This window comes from Pseudorasbora parva, chromosome 2, assembly GCF_024679245.1.
Source record: "Pseudorasbora parva isolate DD20220531a chromosome 2, ASM2467924v1, whole genome shotgun sequence".
In the NCBI taxonomy this organism is placed as follows: domain Eukaryota; kingdom Metazoa; phylum Chordata; class Actinopteri; order Cypriniformes; family Gobionidae; genus Pseudorasbora; species Pseudorasbora parva.
In genome coordinates this window covers 20977002-20993556 of record NC_090173.1, presented here as the reverse complement: position 1 = coordinate 20993556, position 16555 = coordinate 20977002, and the positions used below count along the sequence as shown (strand labels likewise).

The 16555-nt window shown below is 38.0% G+C and overlaps 1 protein-coding gene across 2 annotated transcripts in view; it reads right to left on the bottom strand.

Moving 5' to 3' along the window:
- The window catches only part of LOC137094173 (protein shisa-9), a 98926-nt gene that overhangs the window by 76073 nt on the left and 6298 nt on the right, over nt 1-16555 (bottom strand). The gene's annotated exons all lie outside the window — the stretch shown is intronic.

The window sequence follows — 16555 nt, the reverse complement described above, 5'->3', positions numbered from 1 at the left end:
CTATTTTTTTAAAGAACTAAGTGTTTTTAGCTAAGAATAAACTAAAAAAGTTACACAGTGTAGCTTTAACAATAACAATGCTGTTAGGGATTTGGTTATTTTGTCAGGTAAAAAAAAGTCAACTTTTTTGGCACAAATCTGCCAAGTAGTCAAGGTTGAAAAAGACAGGCAATTCGTTCTCTGTTTAGGATTAGAACAATTTTTACCCAAGCGCTCTTTGGTGATGTGGATGACTACAGTGTTATCTGCAGACATGTCAATCATCGTATAAAACCCGCCCTGACATTTTGATTGGTCCGAACAGCTCTGGTTCGAGCATAGTTGCTCCACAATGGTAGACGTATGCGTACAGTCATTTGAATTATGCTCGTTGATCATGCCTCTTGTGCAGTAGAAATTAAAGCGCAGACTCCCTTAGTTCAATGTTCAGTCTTAAATAGGGTTGGGCATCGTTTTGATTTGAACGATTCTGATTCCGATTCCGATTCTTACTTTCGATTCCGGTTCTTTTCGATTCTCGATTCCGATTCTTTGAGGGGTGGAGTCAAAACATGTCACATCGATATTCAATGCTATTTTCAATACAACGGGGGAAAAACGCTGCATATACTGTCAATTAGATATTTTTTATATAATTTTTTTTTTTGTCTGTCTTTTGAAAGTCTAGGCAATCAAACATTTCTTCTGAAGAGATCACTTTATATGATAAAGCTTCTTTCATATATAAACATTGATCAATTACTATTAAAATTATCTCACAAATATTTGTTAACTCAATGTAATTTTTACAACGGGGTAATTGTGTTGCAATAGCTTACACACAGCACTAGAAAGCTTGATTTTGAATTGTAAATTGAATAAACAAAGATACATATTACAAAAAATAGCACAAATAAACACAATAGAATAAAATATATAAATGAAATAGACTGCTTTATATTTCAGGTAGGTCTAACATTCAGGTAAAAAACTGAATAAAAAAACGCAAAGTGGCTAAATCAATTTAAAATAACATTGGATAATGTTTTTGCAAAAAATTAAATAGTTTCATATGAAACCATTAAAGTTAGACAAGTTGATCAGTCAAGAGCAGTGTGATCGTTGGTCTTTTTGTAGTTTGACTTTGAATAACAAATGACTGCTGTCCCTTTAAGAACTGCCGCACTCATGGATCCTGAACACTGTTCCTGTTACTCATTCTTCATTTCTTCCTGAATTGTTTAAGACTGTGTTTACATACTGTTCAAAATGTGCACTGAGAATTTGTTTGAGTGTATTTGACCAATAATAAGCTGGAAAAATAAGCAAATATTTGCACTTGTATGTCAGGGGTGGCTTTATTACGGTATGTGTGTGTGTGCGCTTCAGATGTGAGCTTGAAATCTGAGGGATTCGTAGAATTATGTGCAACCCCGCGCGAAATTCAGACCGATCACACACACTAACACTAAGACGCTGTCGTAAGGAAAAGTCCAGCAGAACAAGCGTCCGTCGTGTTCAGAGGTTAACCGGCTGAATGAGAATATGCGGCTGCGCGTCAACTCGCTGTCGGTCAGAGAAGGAGAGGAGAGGAGAGCAGCTGGAAACGATTGTGTAGGCTGAGCAGGCTATCGTATCTTTTCAGATATTTCAGTATCGATATTTTTGACAACACTAGTTGCACTGTTCCGACCCAGGCTTTTAAAAGTGAAATAAATCCACACTTCAGAGCCGCTTACCGGGCTTCCATGACTAAAAGAACAAGCGGGCGCGCAAGCACCGGAAATCAGGTGGCAATGGAAACCAAAACTTGCGCGCTTGGAACCGAAGATCGGAACCGAAAATACATTTTCTAAACGATTCCAATGGAATCGTTATTTTTTAAACGGTTCCAAGTTAGAACCGGTTCTCGGTGCCCAACCCTAGTCTTAAATAAAAGGCTTCGTCTGGTGATAGCCAGACAACCACAACGGATAAAGTCCAGACCCAACTTCCCGACCTCAAATGTTGTGGGCTAAGTTTGGCTGGCATCCAGGCTAGGTATTTGTAAACACTGTTTGTATCAGAAGGATTTTTCTGTTCAGCATCTCGCATCATGAACATTTGTTTTTTGAAGTGGTATATCAAGATAAAATAGATGCCCTCAATACCCCGTTTTTGTTTGTCAGAATAATCTTCGATTCTACTTGACTCATCAGTCAAATGAACAATACATATCCCTCTCTTTCACACTCACACTCTACCCTTCCTCCACTCACTGACACGATCTCCCTCATCTTCCCATCAACTATCCCCAGTGTGTGTAGCTTGATTGACAGGACAGAGATCAAGATAAATATCTACCCCACACCCCCTGGTCTCAAACAGGTCCTCTCTTAATACACTCGGCCTTGACAAAACCCCCCATCCAGCCATCCCTTCCTGGAACAAGTCCGTTCCGAATGACTGAGCAGCGCTGAGCTTCTGAAATGAGGGATGAGTGGCGGAGAGGGAAAGAATCGCTCCTCCCGCAGGGCTTCAGCTCTGGGCAGCTCATTGGGGATACTTATGGCCATGCGGTTTTGTGTTTTCACTAGGGCTGCACGATAAATCGAAATCGAACCGCAATCGCGATTTAGCTTGTTTGCGATTATGAAAGCTCTAAGGCTGGAGTAACGCTGCTCCGTCTGAAAGACTGCGAGTTTGAGTCGCTTATAACGTGCATTTGAAAAAGCAACAGGAGTCAAACATCTTCACAAACTAGTGAAGCGTTCATAAACCTGTTCAACAAAAGACAACGTTTAATAACCTCACTTCATATCGTCAGTCGAGTGTGTGTGAGCTGATGTGGCTTCTCATCACAGAGTGAGGAAGATAATGCATTATTTTATAGTATTCTATACAGTGATGAAGTCTATGTCAATCAACACTGCATTATAATATACTTTATTATCATGAAAATACCCTTGACGGCTTGAAGAACTCAAATACACCATATTTTGCTGCAGTCGTGTTTATTTGTCGTCATGTTTAATCAACGCATTTCTATCTTCTGTTTACATCATGGATTTCCTGAAAACTAACGTCGTCATTACTTCTCTGAGGCAAATGTAGCTTTTCCGCTCAAGGGCGCCCTCTGGCCTTCAGTATGAATTAAAAACTTTAGGTAATAAATAATAAGAAAATAATACAGAATACATTTTAAAACTTAATAAACTTAAAAAATTATAAATTTATAGGACAATCCATGTTTTTCTTCAATGTACATGAGTTTTTTACCCCACAGTGGATGCACAAGAGGTTTATATTTCATATTTCATATTAAAGACATAGACTTTAAGAAATTATATCACAGATAAACAAACACAGATTTTAATAATAATATTTTTGTTTTATAATATTTTTCTTACAATAACTCCTTAGACCTTTCTAATGTTTTTAGTCATAGGCTGTCTGCATATTAATAGGTAACCCAGCAGTTTTTTTTGTTTGTTTGTAAAATAAGTTCTGTAAAAAAATATATAATAATCGCATTTTAAATCGCGATCGCAATTTTACCCAGAATTATCGCAATTATATATTTTCCCCAAATCGTGCAGCCCTAGTTTTCACAATCTTTTTTTATATGGGATTAACAGGACACTGTGCAGCAGTGATTCAAGATCAAGGTGAGAGTGAGAGAGAGAGAGAGAGAGAGAGAGAGAGAGAGAGAGAGAGAGAGAGAGAGAGAGAGAGAGAGAGAGAGAGAGAGAGAGAGAGAGAGAGAGAGGAGAAGGTAAAGTACTCAATTGCTGTAACAAATTGCAAATTAGCCATCGACTTTCCATCAATGTGATTAAGGCACAAAGCACATGTACAAACACACAACTCACTGTGAAGGCCAAAACACACTTACTGTTTTACATTCTAAAAAGTACCAAGAATCAAGAATTTCTTGTGAATGTAATTGGAAGTGTAATTTTCCAGCGACAAGTAGTTTTTAAACAAATTGACATAACTGAAATCACTTCCTTTTGTGATTATTAATATTCATGGATATTTACACCCCATGTTGGTAACGTGGATAATTTTACCAGGTAAAAGTCTCCAATAAACTGGTTTTAGGTTAAAAAAAAGAATTCTGCAAGACAATTTATATGTTACCAGACAAAACCTTTTTTCCACAGGCATAGAAACCTAATTGTCATATTCCGGTCATAGCTGGTTTGGAGATTAAACCAGATAAACACAGAAATAGCTTGTTGCACCTGGTTATAACCTGTGCATCTATATTGGCTCTTGGTCTACAAATACAGTTTTATTCTGAAGAAAAATTGTTGTCTCATTAAATAGATGGTGTAGAGCAGGGCTATTCAAATCTTACCCTGGAGGGCCAATGCGGTGCAGAGTTTCGCTCCAACCCTGATCAAACACACCCACCTGTGATTTTCTAATAATCCTGAAGACATTGATTAGCATGTTCAGGTGTGTTTGATTAGGGTTGGAGCTAAACTCTGCACCGCATTGGCCCTCCAGGGTAAGATTTGAATAGCCCTGGTGTAGAGCATACCAAGCACCCCTTCATCTTTTGATCCTTCTGTCCTGTTTATCTGTCTGCAGACGTTTGAGGTATGAAGTTCATGAGTGCCCCGAAGAAGTTACACTAATACACGTGACCACCAAACAAATATGCATGAGGTAATGCAGCATACACACAGATAAATGCATCTTTCACACACTAGCAGTTTAATGTTTTTTTATAAATCCACCTAAATACAAACTTGAAACCACGTATATGTTATAATCGCTCACAAAACTTTCTCTCCTTATTTGTTCAAGCATTTTCAAGATTCGTAGTGTGCTCCTGGCATGAAAGAGACTGTACCTTAAGATACCCCCTTTCAAAATGAACGTCCAGCTAAAACATTTAGGGGGAAAAACGTGTCATGAACAATGTGCAAATAACATTTTTTGTGCTAATATTTTGAGAACATAGATAACTCTGAAGGAGACCAGATAACTTTGAAGGAAAATTCTATTAATGTTACTAGAACATAGGTTCATAACTTTGAACCTTTTATAACATTAGCCAACGTTCTGAGAATGTTCCCTGTTGGCTGGAACGCAAATGTGTAACTATTGGATTTAAGTGTGAGTTGGATCCCCCATGCACTTCGATTTGTGTGGTACATGTATGCTAGCCTAAAGCATCGTTGTGAAGTTCCATTTCAGTGCTCATTATGTATGACAGCAAGGCAGTTTACTAGGCCTCGGAACGGGGCACGTATGAATACTGTGTGTGTGTGTGTGTGTGTGTGTGTGTGTGTTAAGTTTGCTGTTCATTATCTATATTACAAGGGTGGGAAATGAGATGCATTTAAGTGATGTCACACACTGTGCCCGGGGTGTATTCAATATCACCCCACGTTATGTAATGCTGCAAAATGGCTGTGTGTGTGTTGTGTGTGTTACCATTAAACAGTTGGGGACCACAAATATGCTTAGCATGCGGTGGAAGCCGAAAACAGAACATACGCACACGCACCACAGGCATCTACGGCTTTTTAAACTGAAGTAGGCATGGTTCAGTGTGTCCATTTTATGATTGTGCCTTAAAAGGAGATTTCGATTTTCAAGCCAAATAGTTTTAGATTTTTTAATAGCTAAAATCCTCCTGAATTAGCATATATGTTTTTATTATTATTATTATTACTATTATTATTAGATAACATGATTGAGTAAAAAGAAATGTCCAATTTAAAGAGACCGTTACCCAAAAAAATAAAAATCTTCCTCTCAATCTTTCTTATTCACCCTCATGTCATTCCATGCCACCTTTTTTTTCTTCAGAAAACGTTGTCGTTTGTATGTTTTTTTTTAAATATCCTGGTCACTATGATGTTAAGAAAAAAAAAGAAGCATAATACCATCAGAAAAGTTATCCATCCAATAGTCTTAGTCATAAGAACCAATGTCATTCGGCATCAGTGGCATCAAATGGCAACAATATACAATTTTTCTGTCCATACAGTTCATCTTAAGAGCTTTGGAGGGTAATATTAATAGGAATGATTTGTGGTCTGTTCCTTACACAGATCCACTACTTTAGAAGACTTTTTTGAACGAGTTAAATAGACCACTTTTAGTATTTTTTTGTGCCATTTTTGGATCCTGCAGCCCCAATATCCACTGTGGGCTCCTTTGAAAAAGTGTCAAACATATATTAGGGGTGTAACAGTACACAGAAGTCACGGTTCGGTACATACCACTGTTTTGGGGTCATGGTTAGAATCGAGTGAATAAAAATGACCGAACTGATGATTTGTTATTCTAATTGATAGATTGACCAGTGCTGCGCAGTAAAATGCAACGACTGTTTTCAAACGGTGACACTGGCGGATGCATAGAATTCAATATTACGCTTTTTCAAGAAATCACGAGCGAGAAGAAGAAAAAGAGCCATCTACATACTTTAACGACACAAATCGATTCCAAATTACAAAACGATTGATTTTGTCTTATTATAACAGTGGAAACATATTAAAATACTCCATCATTTATGGCCATGCAGATAAGAGTTAGACATCATTCAAAACATATCATTGTGTGTTTGTGAAATAAAGAAAACAAACAGGATGCTGCCTTCTGCTGTCCCGGTTTCCTTTCCGTGACGCTTGTGGAATGCGTCACAAAAATGAATTGAAACTCATGCAGTGTATACACTACTAGCAAGCTCTTGAGTGCCATCTGAACTCTTGTTTTGGGTTGGTGCATATCTCTTTTGCTGTGGCGGTTAGCAAACAGCATTACTGTACGTGCCCTGTTGGATTGGAGTATTGAAGTGCCATATTGAAGAAAAATGCAAAATGCGATACCATGTTTATTAATGCGATATTCGATATGCGATGCGATATTGCTATTAGTGTGTAAAATCCATTTAAATACACTTTTTTAAAAATGAAAACACGTGTGTGTGTGTGTGTGTGTGTGTGTGTGTGTGTGTGTGTGTGTGTGTGTGTGTGTGTGTGTGTGTGTGTGTGTGTGTGTGTGTGTCAGACAGCGCAAGACTGCTAATTGTGCTTTTTCGCAAGTTATTGCGTTTAATAACTCCTTAACATCAAGCAAGTCCCATAAGTAAAAGTCATGTGCTCAGTCTATTCTCTGCTATATGCGTCGCGGCTTCGACCTAAAAGTACACTTTTTCACAAGTGCTGAAGTAGCAATTAAAATCATTCAGATATTGCATGCCATTGCGATATGCTTATTGCGATATATACATTTGCGATATTCCGATATATTGCGCAGCCCTTGATTGGAGTATGGATTGCCTGTAACCGACTATATTCGTTGTCAGACTGTACGCACCGAACCGTGACGTCTATACCATGACTGTTCAGGACGAATACATATAACATTACATCCCAACTATACAATTCACTGCCGTTTCCAGCTGAAATTAACACTGGATGTAAGACACTGACAACTTGTATTATTTTTTACACAAATTATGATTAGAGGAGCAGATTATCAATTCATAAAGACTTGTTTTCTTGTTGTTGCTTGAATTATTAACAAATACAATTTGACGTTGCATCACACTTCATATGTCTGGCTTTTCTGACGTAGTTAACTTGCTTAATAGCTCATCTGAAATAGCATTGCACTCGAGAACAAGTCCCGTGAAGCACAAGTCACTATAAAAGAGCTCAAAGACTCAACAAAACGGTTGCTTGCTTCAGCAAATGCTTTTTTATCTCACTTTGCTTTTCTTAGCACTATCAGTTAGGTTCAGGGTAGGGTTTAATGTAGGTGGGTCGTTATTGTCAAACACAATGGAGCATGAACCTTTTTTGCACCACTGACCGGACATTTCATTTTCAAACTGCCCTGATACTCACTAAAACCAACATAAAATTACTGCCATATTCATGTTCATCAGTTTCAGAGAAAATGTAATGCACTTTTAGTGCCACTCAATGGACATTTCACATTTAAAAAAACAGTGAAACGTGCAAGAAACAACATAATACCATTTTGTAGAAATCGTAAAATGTATAATTGGTATGTGTCATATTCTCCACCATTAACTGGGGGAATTTGAATTAATGAATGAATGAGGCATTTATATAGCGCTTTCATGTGTACTACTGTACACCCAAAGCGCTTTACACTCATGTCATGGGTCTCTCCTCAACCGCCACTTGAATGATATGATGGCAGCCACTGAACAACGGTGCCAGCACGCTCAACACACACCAGCAATAGGTGGAGAGAGGAGATAGAGCCATTTCAGTGGATGTGGATTATGAGGAGCCCATGATTGGTAAGGGCCAATGGAGGGAATTTGACCAGGACACCGGAAGTTACACCCATACTCTTTACGTGAAGTGAAATGGGATTTTCAATGACCACAGAGAACCTCAGTTCAACGTCTAATCAGCATTTACAGTTAGAGACTCAAAGGACCAGATATGATGAATGAAGACCAGGAGTCAAGAGATAAAATCAATTAAAAAAAAGTAAATAGTTTGCGGTTTCATCAGCTGAAGTCACTCAGACATCACTGGTGTGTTTTTCTCAATGAGAAATAACATTTAAAAAATGTTACATGAACGTCCAGCTAAAACATTTAGGGGAAAAAAATGTGTCATGAACAATGTGCAAATAACAATTTTTGTTGCTTGATGCCTTCCTGCCTTCAAATGTGTCCTCCGAAGGCAGCATTTTCCAGGTTTCGGACGCAGCCTCCATTTTTGCGAGCTTGTCATTGTCACTGTTGTTTTGTTTTTCATTAAGAATACTTTAATATTAAACACACCATTCAATCAGTTTGCTCCCAAATTGGTAAAGTGAAAGTAATCCATGTGGCCTCACAGGAATTCATAACGGTGTGCATTATGAATGCAGACTCCATTCTTCATGAAAGACAAATCACAGAGATGCCGATTCGCACGGGACTAATATTTTCACAGGACCTTGGTGTTCTGCGAAATATGGTAGGTAATTTGCGGGGGATTTTTTACTTTACAAATTACAGACATGGCCGATTCGCACGGGATTAAGATCACAGACATTCTCTGCAATTATTACAAATCACCAGAGGTCACCAGATAATACTAATCCTGTGCGAATAGGGCTAAAGACTTGGATTCCCATGCTAAACATGGACAAAGTTTTAAAAAATAAGTTGGACGTTTGATGGAGTATTTCTGTGTCAAAAATACTCCTTATGGTTTCTCACAAGTGATTACGAGCTTATTGCATTCAAATTTTAAAATGGGAAGGCGTTCATGTGCAATTTTTACCTAGGAAACTCGTATTTACGATAATTCCGATAGCACATAGAGAAGGTAGAATAAATCCCTTGTATGGGCTCTTCTCCCGGAAGGGCGCGCACAGCCAGAGCAAATGCACGCCCATAAACGCGCTTTGCTCTGACAGGATTTGTCATGACACCGGCTGCACTGCAGTCACAGGACTTCTCCAAATGAACAATGTCACCACAAAAGTGTGTTTTTGATGGAGCGATCCCAAAGATAAAGGTTTACAGTCGAGCATTGTAAGCAGGCGGTGAGCGAAACTGCTTCAAATGTCTATTTGAATGTTGTTGGCTATCGTCATGTACACAAACTGAAACAAAGTGACTGACCGTGTATAGTTAATTTGTCAATGGAGAATGCAAAGGATGGTGTGTGTTTAAATACATTTGTTTAGCTGACCACTATGTGTTGAGCTAAATTAATTATTTCATATTAAACCTAGTTCACACGAAGCTTCTTCATTAAAATGTGCTAACGTTACTAATCCATTGTTTTTCTATGTAAACACTAGTCTGACGTGCAAAACTCTTCCGCTTGCTACTGCTAAGGTTTAGTCTTAAACAATAGTATAGCCAAAAAAACCAAATCATGTCCTCATAAACCACGAGTAAACAGACACAAATGTTGACAAGCCGCTAAGCATACAGTTACAGTACATACCACAAGGAGACGTCCTGCTGTTGCTGCTGCTTCTGTTCAATTTCAGCCTCCGGGTCTGATTCTGGATCATAAATGTATGGTTGAATCTGATTGATATCCATGGTTTATTTAGGATAACGTTTTCTTTTCCACATTTGAGGATGGCACAGCTTTCAGATGCTCTCAACCACTCTCAACGCACTAGCTGCAAGGGCTCTTTAGCTCCGCCCACAGGTCGTTCTCCTTTTTTTCCGTAAAATGTCTCCAATCATAACCAACTGCAGAACCGCAGAACCCATATAAGTCACTCACAACAGTCTGAGGACAACAGCACCACGCCACAGTCTCATGCCAGAAGTGGGCGGAGTTAACGAAAACTAAACAATCGGCACGGCGGAAGGAGGTAAACAGCTGTTTTGTGTTGTGGTTTTAATCTATCAAGTTTATTTGTTTTGTGTATTTGAGCCATCGTTGTTGTATTAACACTTTATTCAGAACATGGCTCTATTTTTTTCCTAATGGGCTTTACGATGTCTATCGCGTCTGTTATGGTCTTGCTTCAAGTAACATATTGTTTGTGATTGTCATTTATCTGATAGCCTACTGACGAGTATTTTATGTGGATTTTTTTCCCTCTAATTTATAGAGGCATTACAATTTGGAGAGGCTCAGCTTTACTTCATGTTCATCAATGCAAGACATTCTGCAACAGTTTCCACTGCCCAGTGTTTTAAACTGACCAGATGGCACAGTACACCTTCATATTCACTTATTCACTTCAAACAGCAGCTGTCCATAGAGGTATGAAGGTTTTGAGTTATTTGTTTATACACAGTGGCAAGAAATAGTATTTATTTGTTATCCCTTTTTAATGAGTTGGTTTTAAAGTTTCAAGTGTGTGTGTGTGTGTGTCTGTGTGTGTGTGTGTGTGTGTGTGTGTGTGTGTGTGTGTGTGTGTGTGTGTGTGTGTGTGTGTGTGTGTGTGTGTGTGTGTGTATGTATGTATGTATGTATGTATATATATATATATATATATATATATATATATATATATATATATATATATATATATATATAATACACAATGTGCTTAAGCTAACAAAATACAAACATAACTTCATGTGTTTGATTAAATTAAATACACAACCAAGCATTATATATATATATATATATATATATATATATATATATATATATATATATATATATATATATACATACATACATACATACATACATACATACATACATACATACATACAGCTTCCATTGGAAAGGAAGCTGATCAAAAACAAGGTTGGTTTTAAAAAGCTCTCATAAAGACAGAAGCTACTTATACATATAGTGTGTTGTTATATTTCACATTTTCCAGGAATGTTATATAGTTCTATTCTATAATTTTCTATTGTTTTAGACTGTTCCACAACAGTTGGATGGCTCTATTTACAGTGGGATCTTCATGTTAATGGTAAGAAAAAGAAGGGAAAGGTAAAAAAAAATGTCACTCCAAAAGCAGAAGCTGCAGCAGTTGGCAGTGGTTTGAGTGAGAAAATTACACGCTATTATCAAGTCCGTCTTAAGCTCAAGTCCGTCTTAATGCGGTCCGTATTCCCTCCCCCTACCCCCCTTCTGGCGCCGGGCCTGGTTTTGTGAGTTTTCGCTGCGTTCGCGCTGTAAACCAATGCTGCCTCTCAGTCTTTCTGCCACTCAGCGGGGCGTAATCACAGTCACTCCAGCTGACGATGACGTCACGTGCATTCCCTCTATACGAAGATAAATCAGCTCCGCCCACTTCCGGCATGAGACTGTAGCGTGGCACTGTTGTCGTCCTCAGACTGTTGTGAGTGAGGTTTATAGGTGCGTATCTTTCTTTTATAAATATAATAAAACTAAAGACTTTTTGGAGAAATGAAGGATGCAGTACTACTCTAGGTATTCAAGATTGACATGAGATTGACTGAAACTGAGTGCCCCCCCCCCCCCCCCCCCCAAAGAAAAGAGCCAGGATGTTGTGCTTTTTTTCCAGTAGTTTTCTAGAAAATCAAAGTCATGACTGTATGAAATGAAATATTTTTGTCCTTTAAAGTAATGTTTTTCTGCCATTAGACTAGTTTGCCTTCTGACATTATTTTTCATGTCGCCCCAGCAAAATACATCATTTTTTGCTTTTAGCCTTTTACTCAAATACATGGTATTTGAGTCAAAATGAAATCTGGGGCAGAGCAGTATCCTGCGGTGAAGCTCTGTAATCGGTGTCTAATCCATCCATAGTGGCAGCATCCGTCACTGACATCTTTGCTCTTGAGCTCAGGGAGGCAGTTTCCTAGAGGAATTGCAACAATAATGGGCGCAATGGTCCATTTAGTAGCTTTACAAGACGGTCACCTTTATAGCCGGAGTGATGTCCGTCCGTGTGTAACGTGCAGTTCAGCTTCCTCACGAGGCATTGATAGACAGGTACATGCAGTGAAACTGCAAATCTCAAAGGGCTCTGATAGCTTGAGCCTCTGGCTGCCAAAGAGCCCTCTGAACCCTCTCGATCTTCAGTGAAGCAGAACAGGACATGTGTGTGTGAACATGTGTATCCGTCTGTGTGATGGGGTATTGGTGTGTCAGGGATGCTAAAGTGGCATTACGGGGTACAGTTGTTAATGATAGATAGAGTCAATAAAATTGACAAGAAATTACAAGGAGGTGAGATTTTGCCATTTTCTGTCACCCACTTGAGCACACCACAGTTTAATGTGTCCAAGCATGCATAGAAACTGACAGGTCACGTCTTCAAACAACAGGACATTCTGTAGAGGAACTGTAAATGTGACAAGGGGTAGTAGACAGTGAGTTGATGTATAATCACTTTCCACTATTTCCACTATTTTTGGCCAGGATAAAAAGAACATGTTAATGAACACATTCGCAGGGCATGTTGTCTTGTCACACTATGTGGAGTATCTTTTTAGATAGGAGACTGCTAATTAAGTGTCCATTTTGGTTTAGTTTTTAGTAATTTTCTAGTTGTTTATTTATTATTATTATTATTTTTAAAAATTACCATTTATGTTGAATTGATTTTTCATTAATTCATTCATTCCAGTTTGTAAATGTATTGCTTTAACTTTAACTCATTTAAGTTGGTGTGTGTGTGGGGAGGACATGAGTTCAAACCTGTATGAATTTCTTTCTTCTGCTGAACATGCACAAAAGAAGATATTTTGAAGAATATGGAAAACCAAACAGTTGATGGACCCCATGGAAGCTTGTTTCCACCCCAGAATAAAAACATTGAAAAAGGTAATTGTCTTTTTATCTCACAATTCTGACTTTCTTTCTCAGAATTGTTATTCTTAGTTATTAAGGTTGCAGTTGTGAATTTATATCTCGCAAATCTGACTTTTTTTCCTCACAATCGCGAGTTAGCCTATATCTCGCATTTCTGGCTTTATATCACGCAATTCTGACTTTATAACTCATTGAATTTCACAGTAAGAAAAAAATATTCTTCAAAATATCTTCTTTTGTGCTCTGCATAAGAAAGAAATTCATACAGGTGTGTAAATGATGACAGAATTTTCATTTTTTAGTGAACTATCCCTTCAATTGTTACCCAACACCTAAACGTTATGATATTGACATTTAATTTAAGATGCTTTTATAAAAAGAAGCCACTATAGAAAGCCACTGCGGAAGAAAACGTGTTTTTTTGTAATTGGGCTTCCATGAGACAGCCTTCTCCCGATCTCGCCTACATACATATTTTCCCTCTATACTTTCAAAGAGAATGACTAATCAAACTATATTCTCATGGGCTGAGACATAGAAAACAATATCACAATGACACTGATGAGGCTACGCTATAGTTAATTGGGAAGCTATTTACTTGTAAGGACAATATTGTTCGCTATGAAATGTTTTCAGTGAGCACAATTTCAACACATTATTACAATAGGCTACTTTTTAGCATTAAAATGCTAACATTAAAGCATTTATGCTAACAATCAACCTGTCCAACTATTAACATAACCGGTTAGTTACATGCATTAGCATGTTAAAGAACATGAAGGTTCATGTTGTAGACCTATGAACACAATTGAGTTTAATATGATGTTTTAGCAGCATATGCATGATTTGTTGTTGATGGAAATTTACGAGTGGGTAGGGTAATAGCTAACTCCTCAGTTGGAAGACATATATTGTTACAGATCATGAAAGAATCAAAGTGTTTAGTCTTTTTCCACCTTCAGAATTGTATTTATACAAATTTTGATCATTTTACCATTTGGAATATTTTTGCTTTTTTTGAACAAGTAAACACATAGGCTAACAATTTTATAGGTAAAATGCCTTCCTTTTTTTTCTAGGCCAATAAATTGGTTTTTGTTTTGCTTTTTTGCTCTTCAAGATTAATTTCTTCCTCATTACACTGCCAAATGTGTCAAGTGTCATTCTGCATCAGTTCTCATCGTCTCATCTGAAATGCTGTGAAAAACACCCAGGAGTCTTTGACCTGTGGGTAAGTGAAGTGCAGCAGGTTTGTATTCATGATGCTTGTATGGAAGGACCTGTGAGACGTCTCCCGCTGGTTTCTGCCTCCACTGTGGAGTTCAGTTTGTTTGTCTAGTGCATTAATAGTTCCTGGACCAGCATGGGAATCATCTCTATCAGAAGTTGTAATGCATTTTTAATGGGACACTGTATTCTGTGACTGTGGCCCAAGTGTGTTGGTCAGTAAAGCTAAATATAGACTGGCAAAAAACTCTATGAAATCAAAAAAAGAGAAATCTGTGGTGAGATTTATCCATAAAACGAACCACAAGGCCCTCCAATGTACACGTACATAAGACATTCAGTGTGTATTTCCATCTGGAAGATCTTTAATGTGGAGTTCATATGCACTACGCTGCTAAAATGCGCTCACAATGACATTCACCATTTGTAACTGTCAGGAATTGATTGGATCATGACAAGCCATTTCACACTCGTACGAGTCCTCCAGAACATCTACAATAATGTAATAATAAAAATTTTGTGATATGTTGCTTGCAACATTTTATTTTGTCAGGATTACAGGCTATACTTTTGAATGGACATCAATGGGGAAAGATGCACTTTTGAACCAGATGGTGTAGTCACATCACCAACCACCAGGGAATAACTGGACCATGCTAACCAAACAAACCTTGACACATTCTCATTTGCCTGCAGAAAACATACATTTTGACCAGAACATGTAGGCTGAAGGAAAAGTTCTCCCTCAAGAGCATCACAACATAGCCTATGGTAACAATTTTTTTTCAAGTTTACCAGTATTTGCTATTATGGGCTTACTCTTGGCAACATGGTAGCTACATGGGTTAACAATTTTTTCAATGATCCACTTTACACATTTGATTCTACTACCTATAAGTAACTGCAACTACGTGTGTCAACTACCAGTCATTGGAGACTGTTTCAAATCTGTAAACTGTTTGTTTTGATGGTCCTCCAACAGAGGACCTGTTAAGTAAAAATTAACTTTGTAATTAGTAACTTTGCAAGTAGTATGTAAATAATTCTACTAACCAGATATTAGAGAACATACATGTACTAAGAAAATAAATAAGGTCCAATCTGGTTTAAAATAGAAAGTAGGCATCTTGGTATGTAATGTGTGTTTACTAAGGACACGCTCATTAAAAACATAGTTACGAGTTTCTACCCTTAATTTTGTCCTTCTAATGCTCTTCCTTTTCTCCCAGCCTCTCAATGTGAATCTTTATTTGCATGTTCACACATTTTAGACATTAAAAAAACATTAAGGAACCACTTCCATTATTGCCGGGATGATCATGTAATGCGGAAGCACTCAGCACGGACATACAAGGTAACACTCACACAAATAGAATCTGAACCGAGCACGTGTTTACCCCCAAAATCTGGTTCGTTTGACTTGTGTGATTGCTCTGAACCATGCCCTAGCCCACTTTAAAAGGGATACCTTACCGCTTTTTCATATTAAACTATGTTATTCCCTTAACTAAGACGAGTTGACACATACCTCTCTCGTCTGAGTGTGTGCTCTTAATCTCTCTGACGCGCGGTGACGATCTGATAGCATTTAGCTTAGCCCTCTAAGCCCAGTTCATTCACTATGGTACCAAACAGAGATCAAGTTAGAAGCGGCCAAACACCTCCACGTTTCCCCTATTTAAATACAGTTACAAGAATAGTTGAACGATCAAGTATGGTGACATAAAATAAAACATGACGCTTTTCTAAGCGAATTAAAAAGAAGAACTATAATGTATGGCGGAATAGCACTTCTGAGAGTACTTCGACTCGGCGCAGTAAAAAGTCCCGGCCGAAACATCCTCCCTCACATCTCCCCCATATTGACAGAAATGAGAGAGGGAGAGGGAGATGTGAGGGAGGAGCAACTATGTTTTATTTTGTGTCATCATACTTGATCGTTCAACTATTCGTGTAACTGAATAGGGAAAACGTGGAGGTTCTAACTCGCTTCTAACTTGATCTCTGTTTGGTACCATAGTGAATGAACTGGGCGTAGTGGGCTAAGCTAAATGATATCAGATCGTCACCGCGCGTCAGAGAGATTAAGTGCACGCATTAAGACAAGAGAGTTATGTGTCAACTCGTTTTAGTTAAGGGAATAACATAGTTCA